Below are 24,446 nucleotides of genomic sequence, written 5' to 3'. Positions count from 1 at the left end.
ACTGGGCATGGGATGGTGCTCTGACACCCTAAACATTTCTTGGTCTCTGAATAGAAGTCGGTCAAACGCATGGGCTCAGATCGTGCAGGATAAGCAGCACTGCTTCTAAACGGTGTGCAAGCCGGGCGTCTCAGCCATGTTTTTTCCACTGAGTTCATCCCTGTCCACGCGAAGCCGTTTATTCACCCTAAACGATGTCTCCCCGGAAGACTATCTCTCCATTTATCACACCGGAAAGTATGATAAACAGCGAGTTTTCACGCCACTGTTGGTGCAAGGTGCCTTTCCTCCGCAAACATCTGGCCCCTTGATAAATTGTTTCAGTGCTCCCGGCCTAGCGCAGAGCCTGCGCCGCTGCTCGGGATCTGTTCTCAAGTTGTTGCCGGGCCCCCGCCGTATGATTACAATTATGGAGCTGTTAGCGGGCAGATGAGGCCTGCGAGGGGCAGGTGGCAGCCGGGCCTCAATTAACGCACAGGCACCAAATCCCTTCCTAATGAGGCTGGGCCACCCAGAGGAGCCAGGAGGCATGTGTCAGTGACAGCAACAGAGGATTTGCAATGGAGAGGGGGAGAGGGCAGTCAACAGGTACCTGGCTCGGCTGCAGAAACAGCCCTTTTGGAAGGGTTTCAGGGCCCAGAAAGAACCCTGGGCCAGCCGGGGCAGGAGTTGTGGGCGTGGCACCTGGGGGACTTGGTTTTGCTCCTTTCACCTTTCCGAGTGGCCCCCTCCCTGGTCACTTCACCTCCTTAGTGTGTATGAGTGAAGAGTTAAGACTGTCTCCCAGGATCAGCGGTACATGAGATGTGGCCGGCCAGCAGGCAAGGTAATGATGTCAGAAACGTAATAAAGGACGATTGTCTTGAGTGGCATTTGAATACCAAATCAGACACCGCAATAACGCAGCAAGTGTCACATCAGGCTCTGTGGTTAAGGGCTCGTTGCCATTTCCATTGCAAATCTTCGGGGGCTTTGTGTGGGTTCGTCATCTGAATTTATACGGGATTGAAATTTGTCTGGCTCCCTGTGAGCTTTTGCGAATTAAAAAAACGGAGAACAAAACTTTAAGAACTCACCAAGTGTTCGCAAGGGCGGCGTCACTGGAAGAATTCTGGGCGCCTTGGTTGCTCCAATCCCTTGTCTGACACGGCTTCCCAGAAAGTTTTGAGACTTGCCCTGCAGTGTGTATCTCCCAGTTTTTCAAAAACTGGAAATAAATCAGGATCTCTTGCTAGCTGTGCACTCACGGTTCTGCTGCGGTGGGCAGGAGAGCACCGATTATACATGCGTTTTCCCGGGACCACAGCTCGTGCCCTGGGGAGTCTTGAGAGGGGCCTTTGTGTGCACACAATTCTCTAATCATAAACCCATATTCCAGTGTGTGGGTTAGAGCTGTGTTTGAAACTGATTATTTGCGATTCTTCCCTCCCTCCCTTCATTCTTCTCTTGTAGCACAAAAACAGTGTTGAAGAAGGTCCGACACCTTAAAAATAAGGCAGAGAACCAGCCTTGGGGCTCTGACTGCCCCTTTGTCCACACGTGTGACAGTGTTTGGATAATATTATGAACCATATGTGTCAGGCTGGAGCTCAGAGACAAAGGGGTAAACCAAGAACCCCTGGGGACCACCCCATGCTTCTCTCCTACTGTCGTTTCTGATCCAAGTAGTATTTAATTGAACGTTTCTGTCGTTCCTCTAATATTTTGTTATAACAACATATGTCTAGAAAGAGGATTCTCCTTTTGAAAGGGGCAGTTTGCCAACCTTTATTCATCCAGCTGATTTTATCTTTACATGTTTGTATCTCTGTGTCTTGGACAACTGAAGACTCTATTTAAATTCTGTGGCATAAGTTTATTTATTGTCTTGAGTATCGCATCCTTAGTCTCCAAGTCCTTTCGGGACAGTCCAGAAACACCAGTGATTGTTGAGTTGTAGGACTAGAAGATGGTACAAATTTTATTTTTTTTTCCTTCCTTTCCTCCCTCCTTCCTTCTTTCTTGCCTGCGTCATTCTCTCTTTTTTTGGGCAAGACCCAACTCCAAACCCACTTTAAGTCAAATCTGTCTTTGCTCTTCCAGAAACCCCATAGAGAATTAAATCCCTCTGTTACCGAATTAAGTCGAATTTAAGTCTTATGGACCCTGCTAGGGCCCTAGTCTGGCCTAGAGATCCTTGGGAGGGGGAGTTTCTTTCTCCTTTCAGGCTTGAGCAGCCGAATAATGAATCCAAAGCTGAGATCGACACAGCACAAGCTTTATTAAATGGCGAAAGAATGGAGAAGTGGGAACTAAGTTCTCAGATTAAGTTCTCCCCGCGTGAAGAGTAAAGGCAAAGGGAGGAGGAGTGAGGCTAATGATGGGGAGAGAGATGCATTAGTCTACTGGGGAAGGGGCAGGGCTTTTTCCGAGGGAGTGCGGTGCCACTCCCTTTTTATCTTTTTTTGGTCCTTAATGTCCAGTCCTGGCTGCCAGTGGGTGTGTCATTTAATATGCTAATGTAGTAAAATCAGGGTATAATGAGACTCAGGGTCTGTCGGAGGTCAGATTTGTTGCCATCTGGTTCCATCTGGTTTTGTTTGTAGTTTCCTTTCTTATCTCTAGACCCTTTGACTTAAAGATTTTTGTTAACTCCTGCTAAAGGTGGGATTGGAGGGTTCTGAGCAAAGACCTGGAGCAGCTCTTTCTCAAAGAGGCAACACCCTTTCTCAGAGACATCTAACATCTTCCAAACCAACCTAAGAAGTCTCACCCAGTGCATTCTTAACTTCTCTCAAGCCCTGACGCATCTAGCATCTCACACCACTCACGCATCCTCCCTGGGAGCGGGGCAAGGGACTGTCTTACGTGCACCCACTTTTTGGAGGAGAGAAAAAGCCCTCATATGGGTTCAGCAATTGCTTAAAGCTGCACGGCACATTTTCAGAATCGTGATGTTTTCGTTCTGATTCCTTCAGAAGCTGACTCAGAGACAAAGATTTGAAGCAAATACTTTATTTGAGAGATGACCCTAGGAAACATTACAGGAGAAGGAGGAAATGAGATGGGGGAGGGAAGGAAGCCAATAAAATGTATTATTAAGCTAGTTACCACTGTGGGAAACCAGCGCAACCTTCTGGGGGGACTCTGGGGACAGAGGAGGAATCCCCAGTCACAGTTATTCCAACCAAGGGGTAACCTGTCTTCACTGGTTGAAGCTGATTCCAGGGACATTAACACACCAGCACAAAGCATGGCGTCCAGGCCAGAAGAAGCCTTCAATTAAGGAAGCAGTGTTTGGAGGAATCTTCAGAGTATACGGGATATTGATGGGATGCTGATTGCATCCGCTCCACCTGACGTCTGGATACCTCACCTGGATTTGTTCTGCTTTTCCATACCCTTTGGTGTGCAAGGCGAGCGTTGGAGGGACACGGGAGGGGAAGGAGATGAGGAAATGGTAGGGAGGGAAGCAGCGTGGGCAAACTTTCTTAATATGCATGTGACACTTAGAGCTAGAGCAGCGGTCGCAACTTTTTGGCCCCAGCGACCGTTTTCACGGAAGGCAAGTTTTCCAAGGACCGGGGGCTGGGGGATGGTTTCGGGATGATTCAAGCGCATTACATTTATTGTGCATGTTATTTCTATTATTGGGGCTTCCCTGGTGGCACAGTGGTTAAGAATCCACCTGCCAATGCAGGGGACACGGGTTTGGTCCGGGAAGATCCCACATGCCGCGGAGCAACTAAGCCTGTGCACCACAACTACTGAGCCTGTGCTCTAGAGCCCGCGAGCCACAACTACTGAGCCCACGTGCCACAACTACTGAGCCTGCACTCTGGAGCCTGAGAGCCACAACTACTGAGCCCGCTTACCTACAGCCCATGCTCCACAGCAAGAGAAGCCACTGCAATGAGAAGCCCATGCACTGCAACGAAGAGTAGCCCCTGCTTGCCGCAACTAGAGAAAGCCCACGTGCAGCAATGAAGACCCAACACAGCCAAAAATAAATAAATAAATAAATTTATTTCTATTATTATTATATCAGCTCTGCCTCAGATCATCAGGCATTAGAACTTGGAGGTTGGGGATGGCTGACTAGAGAGATGCCACATCCCAGCAGCTTTCAAAAATTGAATTGGATGAATGAATAAATCTGTTCATTTTCATTACTTATGCTCCTGGACCAGATCAGCGGTGTGGCCTGTAGATTTCCTTGTATATTGTTAGTTAACTTTCCGTGTAAGGATGTGTGTAGTTAGAATCGTAAATGTGAGCACTGGAAGGGAACTCAAAAAAGCCTCCTCCTGAAATAAGACAAGGATCTCCCTTATTTTACAGATGATGCTCTGAGGACCAGAAGAGTTCCCTGCTCAAGGGCCTGTTGCTCATGGTGGATGGCCCCAACCTCTTACGTCCTTATGTCTACATCCGCAGGTTCCTCAACAATTGAGCCAAGGGGGATTTCTAGCCAAACCCCCGATCAGTCCTTGGCTTTACCTTCTGCTCTACATCTTAGGCTCTATATCAGCTCTCTTCTGTTGCCCTCTGAATCCTGACTTGGTTAGTCTAGAACTCAACATCAAAGACCCCCCAAGATAAAAGTTCCATTCAGCCAGTGGTGTGTGGTAAAGGTTTGACATCTAGCTCTCTGGGGTGGGGTGGAGAGAGCTCTGATTTTTAGCATTTACCAGTTTCTGTGGTGTAAACACTCCCACAGTGGCTGTTTTTTGAACCTCCAAGAGAACATTGCTAAACACAGAGTTGGGAAGAGACACTCACAATTGGTTCCAGTGCAAGCCAGCCCCACAGACCACTACTTCAGTCCCCAAAGAGCTGAAATGCCCACCTAACTGGGAAATCTCCCAGCCCCAAACATCTACAGTCCCAAAGCCCCGCCATCCAGATCTACTCGTCTGCGCCCTCACTATCCCCAGTCCCTCAGCACTCACCCCCACCCCAGCAGTTCTAGATCAGGGCTTGGTCCTTTCAAACTGTCCACTTAGGACAGCTGTCCCTGGGGAGGAGAAGAGAAGGAGGGTGTTCTACCTGCCTCCCACCATATGTGACTGATTAGGTCTGCACATCAGGTTTGTCTCTTTCAGCCCATGAGGTGTCTGCAGAGGCACCAGACATCCCTCCAAATCTTCCTGCAAGAAATACCTTTGTTCACTGGGACAACATTGGGATGGCATAGGATGTGAAGCTGGCAATGCTCATGTTTTGCACTTAACTGTACTGGCTCATCAGGTTTACAGCCAGACCTGTGCCCATGACACCTCCTCAGGGAAGCCTTCCGAGACTTCCCTCAGTGTAGATTTCTGTTATTTCTTTTCCATTGGAGACCTTTCTTATTCTTTAGTGTGATTATTAAATTATTTCTCTCCATCACTAAGCTCTATGAGGGGACAGTGTGTGTCCATTTGGGTTCCTTAGGGTGTCACCAGGTGCTAGCACAGTGCCTGGCACACAGTATCAATGAATATTTGAATAATGAATGAAAAAACCCATCAACAGAATGAATGAAAGACCTGGAGCACTGCTGCTCTTGAAGAACCACTGTTCTCCCCAACGGCTGCCCATGAGACTCATCAGTATGCTTTCCAAAAAATAGGGTGTGGGGTTTCTGCCTCTGGTAGCTCTGGAAGGTTCCAGAGGTGATGATCACGTCCATCCAGTGCTGAGAGCCACTGGTCCTGAGAAAGGGATCTGAGGGGTCTTTACGAGAGTGGTTTTCAAACGTGGCTGCATCTTGAGACCCCTGAAGCCCAGACTGCACCCTGGAACAGTGTCTTTGATGTGGTACCCACACACTAGTATTTTTAAAACTTCTGTTAACATCACTAATCATGAGAGAAATTCAAATCAACAACGCAATGAGGTATCACCTCACCCCGCTCAGAATGGCCATCATTAAACGTCTACAAATAACAAAGGTGGAGAAAGGGAACCCTCCTACACTGTTGGTGGGAATGTAAATTGGTGCAGTCACTATGGAGAACAGTATGGAGGTTCCTTAAAAAACTAAATATAGAATGACCATATGATCCTGCAATCCCACTCCTGGGCACATATTCAGAAAAGACTAAAACTAATGTGAAAAGATACATGCACCCCAATGTTCATAGCAGCACTATTTACAATAGCCAAGACATGGAAGCAACTAAGTGTCCATCAACAGATGAATGGATAAAGAAGACACGGTACATATATACAACGGGATACTACTCAGTCATAAAAAGAATGAAATGTCTTTTGCAGCAACATGGATGGACCTAGAGATTACACACTGAGTGAAGTAAGTCAGATAGAGAAAGACAAATATATGATCTCACTTATATGTGTAATCTAAAAAAAGTGATAAAAATGAACTTATTTCCAAATAGAAACAGACTCACAGACATAGAAAACAAACTTATGGTTACCAAAGGGAAAAGGGGGAGAGAGAGAGATAAATTAAGAGTTTCGGATTAACAGATACACACTACTGTATATAAAATAGATACACAACAAGGACCTACTGTACCAGGAAACTATGTTCAATATCTTGTAATATCCTATAACAGAGAAGAATCTGAAAAAAGGTTCTTTTATGCATATATCTATATATCTAAATCACTTTGCTGTACACCTGAAACTAACTTTGTAAATCAACTATACTTCAATTAAAAAAAAAGAAAACGGCAAAAAATTTTCTGCAGGTAATTCCGACATGTAGACACAACTGAGAACCACTACAAAGTGTCTTCTCTCTCTTAAGCTTCCTTCTCTCTCTCGTTTAGGAATGTCTACCCCTTCCCCCACCTCCATGGTCACCCCACCCTTTGACTGTGGGTGTGGCTATAGAACTTGGGGTGGCCCTGTGACTTTGGCTGGTGGGATGTTAGTGGACCTGAAGCAATCAAAGGCCTTGAAAAGCCCTTGCAGGACTGGGCTTGCTGCCTTGCGCTTTTGCCAATACCACGAAAAGAACATGTCTGGCAGCCTGTTGGTCCAAGGCAGAGGAGAGACACATGGAACAGAGCAGCTCCCACAGAGCTCAGTGTCTCTCAGGCCTGCTGTGAGACACACAGTCACCCCAGCGGCTGGTGCCTGAAACACAGCTGCTCAGACAGGCCAGCCCAGATCAGCCGAACCTCAGACCACCCACAGACACGCAGACACGTCGGTGATAATAAATGACCGTTGTTTGAAACCACTGAGTTTTTGGTTCATCGCACAGCAATGGAAAACTGATACATCTTCTTTTCCACAATAGTATAAATATCCACCCGTGGCTAATTAGGTGTTAGTTCACCTTTGCGAGACCTTAGTGGTGTTAGTTTCTTCACTGCTTCCCCAAGAAAAGAAAGATTACAAATGGACAGAATTTTGACTAGCTTATAAAATCGCACTGTGTATGCATCCTGTAAGTCACATTGGCCAATCTCCTTCGGTTCAGTTCACAAGCTGGGGGGCCGTGTGACCTTGTGCAAAGAGGATGACAGGATTATAGAATCTCCAAGCGAGACACTACTGTTATCACACTAGTTCTTCATATATATTCATAGCTTTACAGTGTCATCAATATGGCCCTAACGTGTTTAACAAATGACATGTATAAACAATCTATATATCAGCACCAATCACTCAGATATTTGTGTTTTTACCCCTTTTCCTGAACTAAAGAATGTGGTTTAACAGGACATTTATTAATCTGGTTAGAGTACATTTATCTGGAAATTGTCAATAAATGAAATATTTTGAATGTTACCTTATTAAGTCAGAAGAGATTGACAATCCTTTGTCCCCACATACAAGTAGAATGAAATGAAGGCTGCAAGTTACATACACATACTTTTCTCCTTCATGTCCCTGGCGATTTCAATGTACAAAGTCCTCACTACCCTCACTGTGAGCCCCAGACTGAGGGGAGGCGTTCCGATATCCGACTGGAGCTTGGGTTGGGTCTCTGCAATGCCATTTGCGTTGAAGTAGCATCCCCTGGATAAACTGGGTACCCATATCTCAGTTCTTAAATGGGCTAACCTGATGTGGGGTCCAGAGAAGGCCCCAAGAATGGGCTCCGGGGAGGGTGCCATGGACTCCCTGATATTGAAGGCGCACACACATGGGCATTATTCTGGGGAGAAGGATCAACGTTTTCATTAGATTCTCAAAGAGATCAGTGACCTCCTAGTAGGTTAAGGACCATCACCCTAGTGGAAAGTCCAGTGCAAAGGAGAATCCTACCCTCCAAGCAATCATCCTTCAGCTTCTGCGATTCCAGGGACTCTAAGGATGGGGGCATAATAACAGTAATGGCATTTACTGAGTGCTTACCATGTGCCATGCATTCTAGGTGCTGTCTGTGCTTTAACTCTGAATTAATGCAATTTTATAGGTGGACCCTGCGAGGTTTAGAGACCAGGACTCTCTGACTTGAAGCGCAGGCTCCTAACCATTGCGCACTGAGCCTCCTGCAGAAGAGCCTCAGAACACACAATGTGGCCCCCAAAGGGTCACACAACCAGAGGAAACACGGCAACAGCTTGCAACCTACGGACGGATCCCCCTTATTCAATGGCACTCCCCCAAATAAAAAGGGAAAGGAGCCTGCCAGAAGGACCTCGTGGTCCCAAGGTTTTCCATTCTGAGAACATCCATGCTGGATCTGTTTGTGACCCTGGAATTTGGGAGGAATATCTCCCACTGGGGCACTCAGATGCTCCATTGCAAATGGAGCGGGGAAATGTCCAGCCCTGTGCAGCCACCTCCTCTCCTAGGATGAGCCATCTGAACTGCTCCCGGCTGGTCGGCAGGATGTGAGTCTCAGGGGACAACCTGCCAGGCCCCACCCCAGTTCCAGCCTCTGGAGTTATGGCCACTCACCCTCCTTTCCCAACACCTCCAATGTCTTCTCTCCTCCCACTTGACATCCCCATGCTTGGTTTGGCCCCAGCTACCACTTGGTCTTCTGAGTTGAGATCTCTATGAAGAACCCAGGCCCCTCACCAAGCAAATCTTCCACCCTTGCACTTATGGAGGATTCTGTCTTCTGCTCCTTTTATGTGCTTCTCTGACTGCAGCACTTAGACATTTCAAATCCTTTTGGAAAGAAGTAGGTATAAAAAAATTCAACAAATAAATAAAAATAATCCCAGCACAACTCCAGGACTCCGAGCACTGGGCTGTCATTTGTCCGTCTTTGCTCTTGCACTTGGCTTCCTTGGGCTTATGTAACTCCAAGATTCCAGAGGAGATTTTCCATTTGCTTCATTTCTCCAGCAAGAAAACATCCCTCAAAAGGGGTGGGATACGGGGCTTCCCTGGTGGCGCAGTGGTTGAGAGTCTGCCTGCCAATGCAGGGGACACGGATTCGAGTCCTGGTCTGGGAAGATCCCACATGCCGTGGAGCAACTAGGCCCGTGACCGGCAACTACTGAGCCTGCGCGTCTGGAGCCTGTGCGCCGCAACAGTGAGAGGCCCGCACACCGCGATGAAGGCCGGCCCCCGCTTGCTGCAACTAGAGAAAGCCCTCGCACAGAAACAAAGACCCCACACAGACAAAAATAAAATATAAAATTTTTTTTAAAAAAGGTGTGGGATATGAAACACTTTCTGAAGCTATGCCCTCAGGAAACCGAAATTTATTCATCCATTCATCAGTCAATCAACAAACATTAATTGAGTACCTACTAAGTGTCAGGCTCTATGACAGGCACCAGGAGTAAAGAGGAGTCTTAGAACTCATTCATGCCTTCAGACCATTCCCAGTCTGGTTGGAAACATGTCCCTTCCTTTGGGGTTGACTCTCCCACTGAGCTTGGTGAAGAGCACATGTGTTAATTAACACAGAACTCACCTCGTTGCTGGCTTCTGACACTTATTAGTTGGGTGAATGAGAGTAGGTCACCTCATCCCTCTAAACCCAGCTTTTTCATCGGTGAAGTGAGGGTCCTAGAACTTACCATGCGTTTTACAAGCAGTAGAAGCCCCGTGTGTGTACTTTCTACTCTAAATCACCAACGAGATTTTTCCCATTACGTTTTGAGAAAGACTAAACACTGAATCAATCCTTTTAAATCCACTGCCCTCAGACTTCCTGCCACAGAAGTTCATCACCGATGTCTTCTTTCCTTCCCCCTCAAATCCCTCGTTTGGGTGCATGATAGATTCCTAGACAGAGCACTCGCACCACAACTTTTAAACATCTGTGAGGGAGTTGTACAATTCTTGGCACCAAAACAGAGACATTGTGCTCAATTGCTGGGCTCAGGCATGATTTTGACAGTTACGATACCTGGTTCAACGTTGCCGCTAGCCGAAAGTCACCCGTTCAAACCTGTTTTCTTAAACAGTGACTGATAAGTTGTTATCTTACAGCTTCTTCTGCTAATTAGACATCATGAGTCAAAGTTAATTTGGTGGAAAACATTTCTCAACTTAATGACATTTATGGGCAATTAGGCATGTGTGGAAGGGAATGCAGATTTTCATTTCAGCCTGTTTCCAGGGTTTAACAAGAATCTCCTCTTTCCCGGTTGGAGATTTCTCATTCTCTGAGGAATATGTTCCATACAGACACCATGGGCCTCCTTGTTATGCTAGAAACTGGCGACTGTTTGCACGAAACAACCTACCACACAGTAATGAGATGCAGACCAAGATCAAATTAGGCTCCATGAAGGTTTTTGTGTTGTTTAGACCCGGGTTGCGTGGCAAGAGGTCCTGAGCTTTGTGCATGGTGAAAACCCCAGCAACAGACTCATGTCACTGATAAATGTGTGCCAAACACGTCTTTTCAGCCCCTTGTCAGAAATGGTTTCTATATTTGATGTTAACTCATTTCAAACACAGCTAACCAGGGGGAAAATACCATCCCTAAATTTCAAGATTACATGCCTTCGCTCTTGAGATTATGTAACTGTTTTTGAGGTGGGGGGGAGTGTTTTTGGCCAGCAAAACATTCTCAATGGGTCATTTTGTTACAGTGAATTGACACATCCCCTTGCCTGAGATGTAGCTGACAGGCAAAGGCATGGGCACTTGGCCACTTCAGTTCCAGCTCAGCTCCTGGACGACATGGTACCCACCTGCCTCTGTCTCAGCCAGCATCCTTCTGACCTGACTCTGTCTTCTCTCCAGGAGATGCTTTATGCTAGTTCTTTTCCTTTGGAAGGGGAGAGTCATCTTTATGTGTATGTACATACATACACATGGAGAGATAATAAATAGTAGTTATTCCTCCCTCCTACCCCTCTGGTAGGCTAGTTTATGGACATAAGAATGAAGATTGAAGTAGTCCAGTAATTCCAAAGCAATTCGGTGGGCTAAAGTGCAGAGTTGGGACTTACAATTAACCAAATCCTTCACCTAGGAGGCACGGGTCTTTCATACAATGCCAGGAGTTCACAGTTCTGCAAAGCCTGAATATGAGATACCCCTGGTGCCTCAAGATTTGCAAAGATTCTCATACTCTAAGTGAAGATTTAAAACATTTTATTTCTTTTGATGTACAACACACATATACATTATATATCCAAAAAAATTTTTAAAAACTATTTTCTGGGTGGTTGAAGGGTAGAATCAAACTTTACATGACAACCAATAATGATCATTTTGCCAGCCCATTATTCCATACTTTAGGTTTAGGTGTTTAGATGTTTCCTAAGGTGGAGGGGGTTGGAGGAGTGATGGAGTGGGAAGTTAGGGTTAGCAGATGTAGGCTTTTATATGAGGAATGGATAAGCAGCAAGGTCCTTATAGCACAGAGAACTATGTTCAGTATCCTATGATAAACCATAATGGAAAAGAATATATATAGAAAAAGAATGTATACATATGTATAACTGAATCACTTTGCAGTACAGCAGTAATTAACGCAACATTGTAAATCAACTATACTTCAATAAAAAAGAAAAAAACAAAATGAATCTTTCTAAAATATAACAATATTTAATACATGAGTATTATTGTAATACACAAACATCTATGTAAGCTATAAATAACATACGCATATTAAAATAAGAGGAGTGCACAAAACAAAATAACGATCAGGTAAAAACTCTAAAATCAGCAAAATCAATAGCACTTTCTTCTATCGAAACTTTTTGGGAGACAGATATGATTTCCTGATGGTTTGCACTGCAATTCACTTAGACCCAAATTCACTTAGTCCCCCAAACCAATGCCATGATGAGATCTGCCCCATCTCAGGGGAAAGATCCACCCAAAAGCCCTGGGGCAGGTGTTGGTGGGCAGCTGCAGACTGGAAATCGTGATGCTGTGGAAAGGTGAAACGGGCGGGGCGGGGTCTGGCCCCCAGCACTGGAGCTAGCGCACAGGACTGCTGGAAAAATGACTTGTCCGTGGAGAACGTCCTTGTGTGGCATCTCACCTAGACTGCCATGTGCTTGGTTACACCCTTGCTGGCTGTGTGGTTACGAATTCTAGCTCTTTCCTCATCTGTAAAATGAAGATAACAATCATACCTACATAGCACTTTTGTTATGGAGATTAAATGAGCTTTGCATATGTAAATGGGCACTGAAAGTGCCCGTCAGAGTGGCAGTAGTTATAATAATAATAGTAATGGCTAAATGTTAGCTCTTATTAGTAATGTACAGATACCAGTTTTGCCAAGAATGCCAAACGGAGAAATCAGCAGAGCAGGATTTGAGTCCTGGCGGGCTGCTCGCTGTTCACCAAAAGCCACCTAACTGCTTTGAGCTTCAGTCTCCTGTCTGTAAAATGGAGCTGATGATACCTGCCTCACAAAATTGTTGGAAGCATCAACAAGGCGGTGCCTACTGTAGGCTGTGATGTGCTGAGCATGGATGGCGTTAGAGCAGGTGGTCTAGAGCGAAGCTTGGGCTTTTCCTTTGAACTTGGGAGCTGACTGTGCCCTCCATCGGGGCATTGCCTCTGGACCACATGCTGTTCTCTTGGCCTTCCCTACTCCTCTCCCCCATCACAATATGCCTAATGGGTGCCCTTCTCTGCAGGCTCCTGCTTCCTGCCAGGTGACAGCAAGATAATCTAGCCACACACTCCTTGCTAACGGGGATTAGGGTGCTATTGGATTCTCCCTCTAGGTTAACATATGTACTTCTACGGAGGGGCCTGCTGGAGAAGATGCTTTTGCCAGAGAAATGATTCTGAGGCAGTGGGAGGGACCCTTGCAACGTGGTCAGTCACATGCTCTGTCAGCAGTCCCCGTTTTATCTGTGCACCAAAGTCTGGCCGAACTCTTCCAACTTTCCTCTCCTCCATTCCCATCGTACAAAACTCAGAAGGCTTTTCTTGAAGGAGAACAAAATGTATCTCTTAATGAATTAATGAATTTCTCCAGTATTTCCTAAGCACCTTGTCAAACCACCATGCTTGTTGTCATTTATTAAGCACCTTCTATGCACTGAACCTCGTACTTGGTGCTTTATGTATATCATTTCATTTAATTTTCACAACCACCCCCTCCCCACTCTAGAGGTGAAGAGACAACTTATTTGTTTTCTAAAATTGTGGTAAAATACACATAACATAAAATTTACCAACTTGACCGCTTTTTGGGGTATAGTTTATCGGCGTTAAGTACATCCACATTGTCTGCAAACCTAGCCACCACCCACCCACAGAAGTCTTTTTGTCTTGTAAAAGAGAAGCTCTGCACCCGTTAAACAGCAGCTCCCCAGCCTCTGACAACTACCATTCTACTTTCTGTCTCTATGGATTTGACTATTCTAGGCGCCTTGTGTAAGTGGAATCACACAGTATGGGTCCTTTTGTGCCTGGTTTATTTCATTTAGCATAATGTCCTACGTCATGTTCACATGATGTAGCCTGAGTCAAAATTTTCTTCCTTTGTTATGGCTGAATAATATTCCATTGGTGGATAGACGACAGTTTGTCTATCCATTCATCTGTTGATGGACACTTGGGTTACTTCCACCTTTGCACTGTTGTGAATGATGTCATTATCAACATGGTGGTACAAATACCTCTTTGAATCCCTCCTTTCGATTATTTTCAGTATATACCCAGGAGATGCATCGTCTGAGTCTAATAATGAGGAGTCATCTGAAAAGTCCACACATTCTACAAAATAATTGGCCTGTAATCTCCAAATGTGTCAAGGTCATGAGAGGCAGATGGGAACTGCTCCAGATTGGAGGAATCTTGAGAGATGTGACCACTAAGTGCGATGCAGAATCCTGGATTGGGTCCTTTGGCCATGAGGGGCATTATTGAAACAACTGGAGAAAACTGAATGGCATTTGAAGATTGGATGGTAGCATCTATCATATTGACTTCCTCATTTTAAGGGCTGTATTTTATGACTGAGAATGTCTTGGTTTGTAGGAACTACACAGTGAAGTATTTTAGGGTGACGGAGCATTATATCCGCAACTTACTCTCAAATAAATTAGGAAATAAAATTCTTTGTACTATCCTTGCAACTTTTCTATACTTTTGAAATTATTTAAAAATTAAAGGAAAGATGTTTTTAAAAAAATCTACAAGATGACATCAGAAAATGGGCCTACTCAATAATAATTAATGGATAACGTGATAACCCTGAGTGGGCCAGTTAGTGTTTCAGCCTGGCTTTGAAGGACTGTCTGTCGCTTTATTTCCCAGCATTGGACACATTTTTACAACAGGGAGTGTAGTTTTCTCTTCTTCTTAAGCAGATGATTGCATGGTGTTCCTCAAAAGTCCGGAACTGAAGGGTGTGCGTGCCTATTGGGAAAGCACTCCCCAGACCCCCCGTGTCTGCAGACTCTGTATGTGTTGGAAAGTAACATCCAAAGTTGAAATAAAAGACAGTGTGTATGTTCTATGAGTCTTGATGTGTTTTACCAGATAATAGCAAGACTGTTTGATTATGGAATGTCACGCCCCTCCCATCTGGGACACTGGACCCACTCCTGGGGTTATGAATTTGCTCGGAGACATAGGGGAGAAGCTGGAAGAAGAGGGGGCAGAAGAAGAGCGTTATAAAAGGCTTGGCCAGGAAGGCAGAGGAAATCAGACCTGATGGAGCAGGCGTGGGAAGTCACTGCTGACGCCTGAATAGGGTACAGCCTATTGACAATGGCCTTGGGAGGGAGTAAGAAGCCTGACTCAGGGCAGCCAGCTAAACTAACCCCCATTTTCCAAGAGCGGTGGCGGGCATTATAAAGTTATTTTGATTAAGCACATATGGATTCAGAATAAATTAATGAGTGCATTTGATCTGTTGTGAGAATTAAATGAATTCACAGACAGAAAATCACAGCACAGTCACCAGAACAATAAATGCTCCCCAAACGTGAGAAGCTGCTTCCCTAAAATGCCTGCAAGTGGTACCTAACCCTGTTAGCTAAAAACCTAAGAACCTGACGGCACCGCCTTGGACACCCTTCTCCACCAACACGAGGACGGTGACCCCTTTATTTGTGATGGCGCTTTCCCGCTAGGAAATTCCCGGGTTCTTTACAAACTTTAATTTACTCAGGGGGATCGAATCCTCACAAGCTAGAAAGCAAAATAAAGCTCGTCAACCAAAATACACTCCCTCCACCTCTCTGTCTCCCTGTGTGCCGCCCCTCACCCAAAATAACCCAGGTCAGCTTTCCCCGCCCGCCCAGCTGCCGCCTCTGCCAGTCTTCGTCTCTCTCTGGCGATCAGCTGACCCACTACGCTTTGCTAATGAACCTTTAATCCGGAGGGTTTCTTTGGAGAAATTCAGCAAGGGGCCAATCCCTCTCTGGCTTTTAATGACTGCCCTCTGACTTCAACCACTTAGAATTCAAATCCATCCTGCTCGCAGGGAACAGATTCTCCCGCCAGGATGTTTGATACTGATGAAGGCTTCTTGATGCTTGGATCTGCTAGGATCACACACAGTGTGTTTGTGGTTATTGGTCTCCTGGGAGAAGCAGCTCCCTTGACGATAAACCCGCTGCAGATAAACCCAACTTTGCCGAGACCAGAATTCAAGACAGAGGGGTTGTCGGGAGCCTTGAGCTGGGATTTCAAGGGCCGCTATTCCCCCTGTGCCCCAAATTCTATAAATAGAGTTGAAACAAATATATGTCGATTTCCAGGTTGCAATCTGGGAGGAGCCCCAGAGCTGTGTGGCTTTACAGCCCACTGGCCAGTAAGGGGCGCTGTTGACTGAGAGACTGTGGCTAAAAGCCTGGGAAGAGAAGTGACCGGTGGATGAGGTGTTCTCAGGTCCTTGGAGGCTTGCCTCTTTTGGGGGGTAGACGCGGTGGGGGGTGGCTGCGATCTGATAGGAGCTGGAAAACTCAAATGAGTGCCTTCAACTCCAGCAGTCTCACTGCCGTGCACTCTCTGAACACAAACCAACCCCCACCGCCGGTTTCCTTGCCAAGTCCTCCCTGGCAGCCCCTGCCCTGGTCCAGCCACCTCTGGATCCCCAGCAGTGTGGGTGTGGAAGGCTCCCGACCACCACAGACAGGCTCCGGGCTGAAAACTTCAGCCTACTTGTTCCATTTCCCTTCTCTATTGCCTTTTTGCTTATTTACCTCGGAGAACTATGGCCGGTGAATCCCACCCTTGCCTGCACTCAGGGCACTCGTTCCCTATGCTGAAATCTACCAAGCACTCAGCCTGACAGACTACTAGCATTGCCCACTGAAGTTTTCAAATTGGGGGAGGGAGAAATCCAAGAAGAGAGAGAAAAGAATCCAGGGACATTGGCATTACCTATCTATCCTGCTTGGGATAGACTCTATTCTTGTAGTTGGATAATATATCCAAATGTTATACATATTGTCTTTTAAAAACTCCCCCGACCCCATTTAGTCCAGGTTTGCAAGACAGTGTGCCTCCTTGTGCTGCGATAGGAGCCGGAGCTGCGACCCAAGGCAGGAGGCTCGTCCCAGCTCCTTCCAGCAGCCTGAGGGCTGCGGTCGCTGGGAAGGCACTTAGAGACACAAGCAAGGGCTATAAGTGCACATTAACAGTCGCTATGTCAGTCATGCTCACTTAAAACCCTGTTGGCCACAGAGGAAAGAGTGGAGGCCTCTTGCCATTTGCTTGGGTTTCTCCTGCTGTTCTCCCTCCACAGAAGACGGCACCAAACATCAGATGTTTGAAAACTCAGGATGTTGGCTCTGGGTTTGTTTTGTTTGTTTTTATCGGTCAAGTGAGGGAACCCAGGTTTTCAGAGAAAGGTGCATTTGCTCTCGAGCTGGCAGCGAACCAGTTAAATGAATACCGTCCCCCTTTCTCCTTCTGAGGTTATATTTGAAGATAAAAGTGCCCCTATTAACATGCAGATTTGGATATCCATTTGCAAAGAACAGAGTTATTTCAGATGCTGTATGGGAATCCTTTCTGTATTTGTGTCTTTGGGGATGGAAAGTCCAGCTGCCTCTTCTAAGATTGCCCATAACTCTTCAGATGTCAACAAATCATTGAAAGGTGTCAGAATGAGGGAAATGAAAGATAATTATTCCAGCCGTGGAGAGCTACTTTGAAAGTGAATAGAACCTGTCAGATTGTCTTTTGAAAACAGCAGTTGTCTGCTTGTCTTGGCCATATTAAATGGATATATCTAGAGCCCAGTGAGGTTGTTTGAGATGATGGTAATCAGCTTAAGTTGGTTTTGGTGGAGGGAAAAAAGGCACTAGAAACGGGGCAATTACTGAGTTGGCGTGGAACAGCCGCCCTGATACGGTGACGAGGGGGTTTCTATTCAGTTCTTGAAAAACGGATTCTTACATTCTTTGTGGATGAATAAAGAGCAAAGTCCGTAAGGACTTGGTAATTTCCAGATGGGGCGGGTGTGAGGCAGCAAGGAGACGCCAAGGGGGATCCCAGTGGCCCAGGGTGTGCAGTTCCGTCTCCTCTCAGGAACTGAACCAGGGACGGGAGGACAGAGTGACCTCGAGGCCAGATAACGTGGGTACCACGTGCTTACACCGAAAATGAAAATGAAGGCTCCTCGGACTTGGGTTACATCTCCAGGTGAAAAAGCATCCAGAAAGTGGCTTTAGACAAATGCTTGTATTATATAGAAGCCAGGGTTGTTCCTGCTTTCCCCATCCCAAAGCCAGAGTCTGGGGAACTTGAGCTTTCCTGTTTATGGAGGAAACATCTGATCCGATAAAGGGAGGGCCTGGAGAGGCACCGCCTGGGCCCACTTCTTCCAGACTTCAAGCTTAGACTTTGGGAGCTCTTTCTGAACAAGACTGTCTGCAGATTTGGTCCCAGGAGGCCAACCTGTTGCAGAGAACTCAACTTGCTCTTGGTCCCAACACCAAGCCACACTGAAGTGCACCATGAAAGAATGTTTTGCATACCTGCCATTATTCTGTGAATAGTGGAATTGTTTATGCCTTGTGTTTCTAGGTGGAAAGTGAATGCATAAAGCGGATGACAAATTTGTCCCTGTTTCAACATTCTTCATTTGCTAATGTCGTGGAGCCCCTGTTGATCTGGGTGGCGCTGGTCTTTGGGAATGGTCTGTGTAGTCTGTGGCACATGTCTCTGTGGCACCAACACAAGGAGGCGTTGTCCTGCCCTACCTGGGGCAAGTCAGGTGAGGAGGGACCCCCTACCTGATGTCAACAGTGCACCTCGCCTGCTGCGGGTGCAAGGGCCTGTCGGGCATGGGGTCAGGCACCAGTGGCCCCCTCCTGCCTCTCCCTGCCCTCCACCCAGCCCCTGACACCTGACATTTTTATATGTAGAAAGCCTGCCCCAAACAGGCAGCTGTTTAAGACGGGAGCCCTTGCAGGTTCCAAGGAAGAGAGGGGTATTCTGCGTCTCTGCTGCGTTTCTGCAGAAAATCATGCCATCCCAGTTACAGCTTTGGCCAGGGACCGTCTACCTCTTGCCATGCCCGGTGATCACTGTTGAGGGCAGAAGCAGCTTCCAGAATTCCAGACGCCCAGAAAGAGGTTTATCCTGTTGTCCCTGCTTCCCGCTCGGCAACATCTTTGCCAACATGGATCACCCACTGTTCTTCTACAACCTTTCCTAAGGGGCATGGGGCGGTATAACAGTCTTCTGATCCAACACATGTGGATTCAGGATGAATTCTTACGGACACGTTTTTAAGCCCTCGGCCAGCCCCGACACCTTGGCTTGATTCTATTATTTTGGGGATGATTGGTCTGCGTTCATTTGTTTACTCACTCTGTGGCTATTTCCCTGAGGGTCCCAGGCTTCAGAAGGAGTTCCAGAAAGGACTCTGATGGGGGATGGAGGGACTGGGAGTTTGGGGTTAGTAGATGCAAACTATTACATATAGAATGGATAAACAACATGGTGCTATTGTACAGCACGGGGAACGATATATCCTGAGGTAAACCATAATGGAAAAGAGTATAAAGAAGAATATATATATATCTATGAGTCACTTTGCTGTACCACAGATGTTAACACAATACTGTAAATCAACTATACTTCAATTTTAAGAAAATAACAAAAAGGACTCTGAGTGCTAGTGACCAGTCCTGGAAAGGTAAGAGGAGGACCCTCTCGCAATTTCTGCATCTTGGCTCTGGTTTTCATTGGCAGATGCCAGCATCATTTGGGGTGAGTGAATCATGTGGTGTTGGCTCCGTCGAGGCACTGGGCTTCATTCCAGTCATCCAGAGACCCAGGTTCTATTTGGCCCGGCCCTTGCCGGCAGTTAGCTGCTTGCCCTCGGGCAAGTCATTTGCCGTGAATGGCTTCAGGGCTCTTGTGAGTGAGAAAATACCTTTCCCTTTTACCACGTTTCAGAAACGTGTGCTTATACACATGAGTTTGTTTACATGGCAAGGCTGGTCCCATTTTGCTCATTCTTTGGCAAACTGCCACCCAGTGATGAGTTTCCAAGCCATAAAAACGTGGCTGAAAGCAAGAATGTGGGTGCAGACTCCCACTGAGGTCGCCACACGCCGATGTATGTTCGACTGTTTTTTGCTGGCCGAGGAGGACAGAGTCTAAGGCAGTCTGGCCACCTATGGCTTGGGTCACCCACATCTGCTCAGAGGCCAGAGAGGAGCAGATGTCTTCCACTAGGAAATGGGGGCACAGGAGGGGAGCTCACAGCCTGGGGACCAGGTTCCCAGGTCACTGAAATCTGCGTGCGGTTGAGACACACCCACCCCCGCCCCCAATGGTCATGACCAGGCGTCCCTTCAATAAGGAGAATTTCTGTGGGACGCTTTTCACTTCCTGACAGGCCCAGCTGATGGGTTACTGTTTCACTGGTGGATCCTTATATCTGCTGTCAATAAAAGAGAGACAGGGAAGTGAGATCTAGTTCATTTCAGAAATATTTTTTTGAATATCCCACAGAATGTTCAAAAACATGTAAGGAAGACCGACCCAAGAGTTTGAAAACCTGGATTCTAATTCCAGTCTCACTTTCTTGCTCTGTGACCTTGGGCTAATCCCTCAACCTCTCTGAGCTGCATTTGCCTCTATAGAAAGGAGATAATAAGATACACCTCACCTTGTATATGGTCCAAACAAAGGAACATATGTGAAAGCAGTTTGAATTGATAAAGGGTAAAGAGCTGTACGTAAAGCATCTGTATTAGTAGTAAAAGGCAGATAATCTCATAAAAAATGACTTTTTGGGTCATCCTTGTTATGAGTTACATCTGATAAGAAAAAAGCTATGGAATAAAGTCTAGATCACAGAAAAATGCAATTGTATTTTAGTCACAGAAAAGACAGCCAAGGTTTCTACCTGCCCCATGGGTCCCCTGCACCTATATATGAGAACAGCTTCTTGTCAGTTCAGGGCCTCTAGACATTGTGCTGGCCAATGAGAAGGGAGAAGTGTCTCTTCCCTAGGTCTTACTGGTTACTAGAGATGTCAGTCATTGCCTGTCCACTCATAACTCCCTAATAGGCTTAAATAGCCATTGTGTACACCACCTGACCTGGGTCTATAGTGTCTGACTAGTTCCTCTAGCTTGCCAAAGATGAGTAGGACTGTCTAATTGCTCTCGTGGGAATTAGAACTGGAAGAATGAATTAGTCAAGTGAAATCTGGTGAAGCAGAAAAAAGGGCATGTAGGATTTGGGGTTTAGGACTCAGTGGTCGGTGAAGCTCACGTGTAAGTTGGAGGCGTGAAGGCAGGAGCATGGACTGGGTTTCCAGAAAGATGTAGAAACACCATGAGGGGAAGCCAGGGTGGCTGCCTGGGGCCCCCAGCCTTCTGTGTCTGTGTCTCTGTGTCTCCAGACCCTGAGCCCCCACCTCCTCCAGGTGACTTAAGTGAGTTTCTATTCTAGGAACTTTCCTGCCTAACACCACCCTCAGGCAAAGGGGATGGATTTGGGAGTCCCTGACAGTCGTCTTAGGACTTAAACCTGGAAGATGGGGGGTGGGGAGTGGGAGGGACAAGAGTGCCTGATCACTGAAGCCAGCTCCAGCTTTGCCACAGAACAGCTCCTGAGCTGGAAATCCTGTGTCCTCTGCAGAAGAAATTGTCCCATGGGTCAGGGTCACCTGGGAGCCTGGCTGTAGGCAGGGGAAGTATCCATTTCTGCAGATCGAATGACATCTTGGTTAAACAACTGCCTGTTTCTGTCAGCATTTATGGGTGAGCCCGCCTTTGTTTCAGGTCCATAGACCCTCCCACCCCAGTCTGTTGCGTTGAAAATGTGGATCAGTGATGTAGGCAAAACCTGGGGCTGGTTAAGCATGAATCTCTTTGTTGGTCGAGTGACTTAAAACCCGTATCTAACTAATGGTGGGTCAGAGCATCCTCAGAAATGTAGACTATATCACACTGTCCTTTTGTGTGAAGGGCAGTGGATGGATAACCAAACTAGTTGTAATAATAATAAGCAACAAAAATAATAATAGCTAGATTTACGGCCCTTGAATTAATGGCATGTGCCTAGTACATGATAGATACTAGGTTTTGCATTAAGTGCTTTACATTAACCTTGTGAGATAGATAATACAATTATCCCCACAACAGAGGCCACAACAGTGAGAGGCCCGCGTACCGCAAAAAAAAAAAAAAAAAAAGAAAGGGCATGCTCTAAAAATGATCATTCATCTTCTTAATGGCTTGATGTGCATTTTTTTAGAGAATTTTATGTATCAGTATAGATGTAGATGTAGAGATAGAGCATGCTATATGTATGGCTCCCCATAATTCTCCCCGTAAGTTAGTCAATCAGTCCCCTGTGGATGGACATTTAGCTTATCTCCAATGTATCTCTTTTGCAAATAATATTATAATCAACCTCTTTGTATATATGTTCTCATACACTTGAGGAAATAGCTCAGTAGGATATAGTCCCAGAAGTGGAATTTCTGGATCAGAGGGTGTAAACATTTTACATGTTGGTAAAGACCACCAAATTACTCTCAGAAAAAGTGGCCGTCAACAGCATAGGAGAGGACTTGATTCTGCGCACCCATCACAAAGGTATATGCTAAGCTTAATTACACTTGCATTTGTCTTTAGCCTGACTTTCTATGGCTCCATGATTCCAGGTCAGTGTTTGTTTGCATGGTTGACTGTTAGCCTGGGAACCGTTTTCTTCCTAAAATTAACCAGGATTTATAGGAATAATGCCACCTACACCATAGCTTCCATATTCAAGCATTGAAAACAGAACAAAACCAAAAAGCCCTAACGAAACAGGTGGAGATTTGTGCATAGGTATTGAGTATTTTACATTTTCCAAAGATATAAAGTTGAAAGCTTTTCCATACGGAAATGTCCATTAGCTTTGATGTTCTGGGAACACTTTGAATTTCTGCTGAAAATGTCTAGAGGAGTCATATAGAAGATAATCAAAATTATAATTATGTCTTCCTAAACTGATTTAATACCTGTTACTAAATGGTCCAGACCTCAGTTTATAGTTGGTTAAATGCGGCATTTGTGGTCATTTTTATGAAGAACTGTTCCCTAGGCTCTGAGTCTGGATTGCATCCTCTCAGCTAACTGATTGTGAGAAAAATCAGCATTCATAATTTCAACCGAATGATTTCATTTCTAGAAATCAACCTGTCGTAACTATAAAGATTACTCTTAAATTAATTGCAAGCACTTAAAATCTTGGGATTGATGGAAGTAAAGCAAAAGTAGATAGAATCATTTTAAGATACCAAGCCAGCAGCAAAAACTCTACACCTAACATGTGGCAATTGTGCATGTGGTTTCTCATTATTTTTTTGTTTTGTTTTGGGTCTTTTTTTGCCGTACACGGGCCTCTCACTGTTGTGGCCTCTCCCGTTGCGGAGCATAGGCTCTGGACACGCAGGCTCAGCGGCCATGGCTCACGGGCCCAGCAGCTCTGCGGCATGGGGGACCTTCCCGGACCGGGGCACGAACCCGTGTCCCCTGCATCAGCAGGCAGACTCTCAACCACTGTGCCACCAGGGAAGCCTGGTTTCTCATGATTTTTAAAAATATGATGGTCACAAGAATAATTTGATGTAAAATTATGGCCAGATTCATGCTGCATGAAGAAAGTTTTATCCAGAAATAGGGTAGAGGATAAGCCAACAGGGAGGAGAGTAGACCATCCAACTTTGCCAAATTATTTGGGCTTATGCTAAATAATAATGATAATAAATGTTACTATTATCAAGGGTCAATGTGCATTTAAATGGATGACTGGTACCCTGGAACATATTTTCCTACTGAAATTAACCAGGAGTCATAGAAGCGATGTTACCATTACCAGTTATCATTATTGTCATAGCTACCATTTATCAACTAAACACTTACTGTCTGCCAGGTATTATGTTAAGCATGTGTCATATATTTTCCAAATATAATTCCTATGAAAAAGAAAATGTTATCTCTTTTTTTTGAATCATTTAATTTTATATTTTTATACAGCAGGTTATTAGTAATCTATTTTATACATATTAGTGTATATATGTCAATCCCAATATTCCAGTTCATCCCCCCCCCCCCACTTTCCCCCCTTGGTATCCATATGATTGTTCTCTACGTCTGTGTCTCTATTTCTGCCTTGCACACCGGTTCATCTGTACCATTTTTCTAGATTACACATATATGCGTTAATATACGATATTTGTTTTTCTCTTTCTGACTTACTTCACTCTGTATGACAGTCTCTAGGTCCATCCATGTCTCTTCAAATGACCCAATTTCGTTCCTTTTTATGGCTGAGTAATATTCCATCATATATATGTACCACTTCTTCTTTAACCATTCATCTGTTGATGGGCACTTAGGTTGCTTCCATGACCTGGCTATTGTAAATAGTGCTGCAATGAACATTGGGGTGCATGTGTCTTTTTGAATTATGGTTTTCTCTGGGTATATGCCCAGTAGTGGGATTGCTGAATCATATGGTAATTCTATTTTTAGTTTTTTAAGGAACCTCCATACTGTTCTCCATAGTGGCTGTATCAATTTACATTCCCACCAACAGTGCAAGAAGGTTCCCTTTTCTCCACACCCTCTCCGGCATTTGTTGTTTGTAGATTTTCTGATGATGCCCATTCTAACTGGTGTGAGATGATA

Source organism: Orcinus orca, chromosome 5 (genome assembly GCF_937001465.1).
Source record: "Orcinus orca chromosome 5, mOrcOrc1.1, whole genome shotgun sequence".
NCBI classification, from domain to species: Eukaryota; Metazoa; Chordata; class Mammalia; order Artiodactyla; family Delphinidae; genus Orcinus; species Orcinus orca.
The sequence above is the reverse complement of the archived record's forward strand: the minus strand, read 5'-3'. Positions refer to the sequence as shown.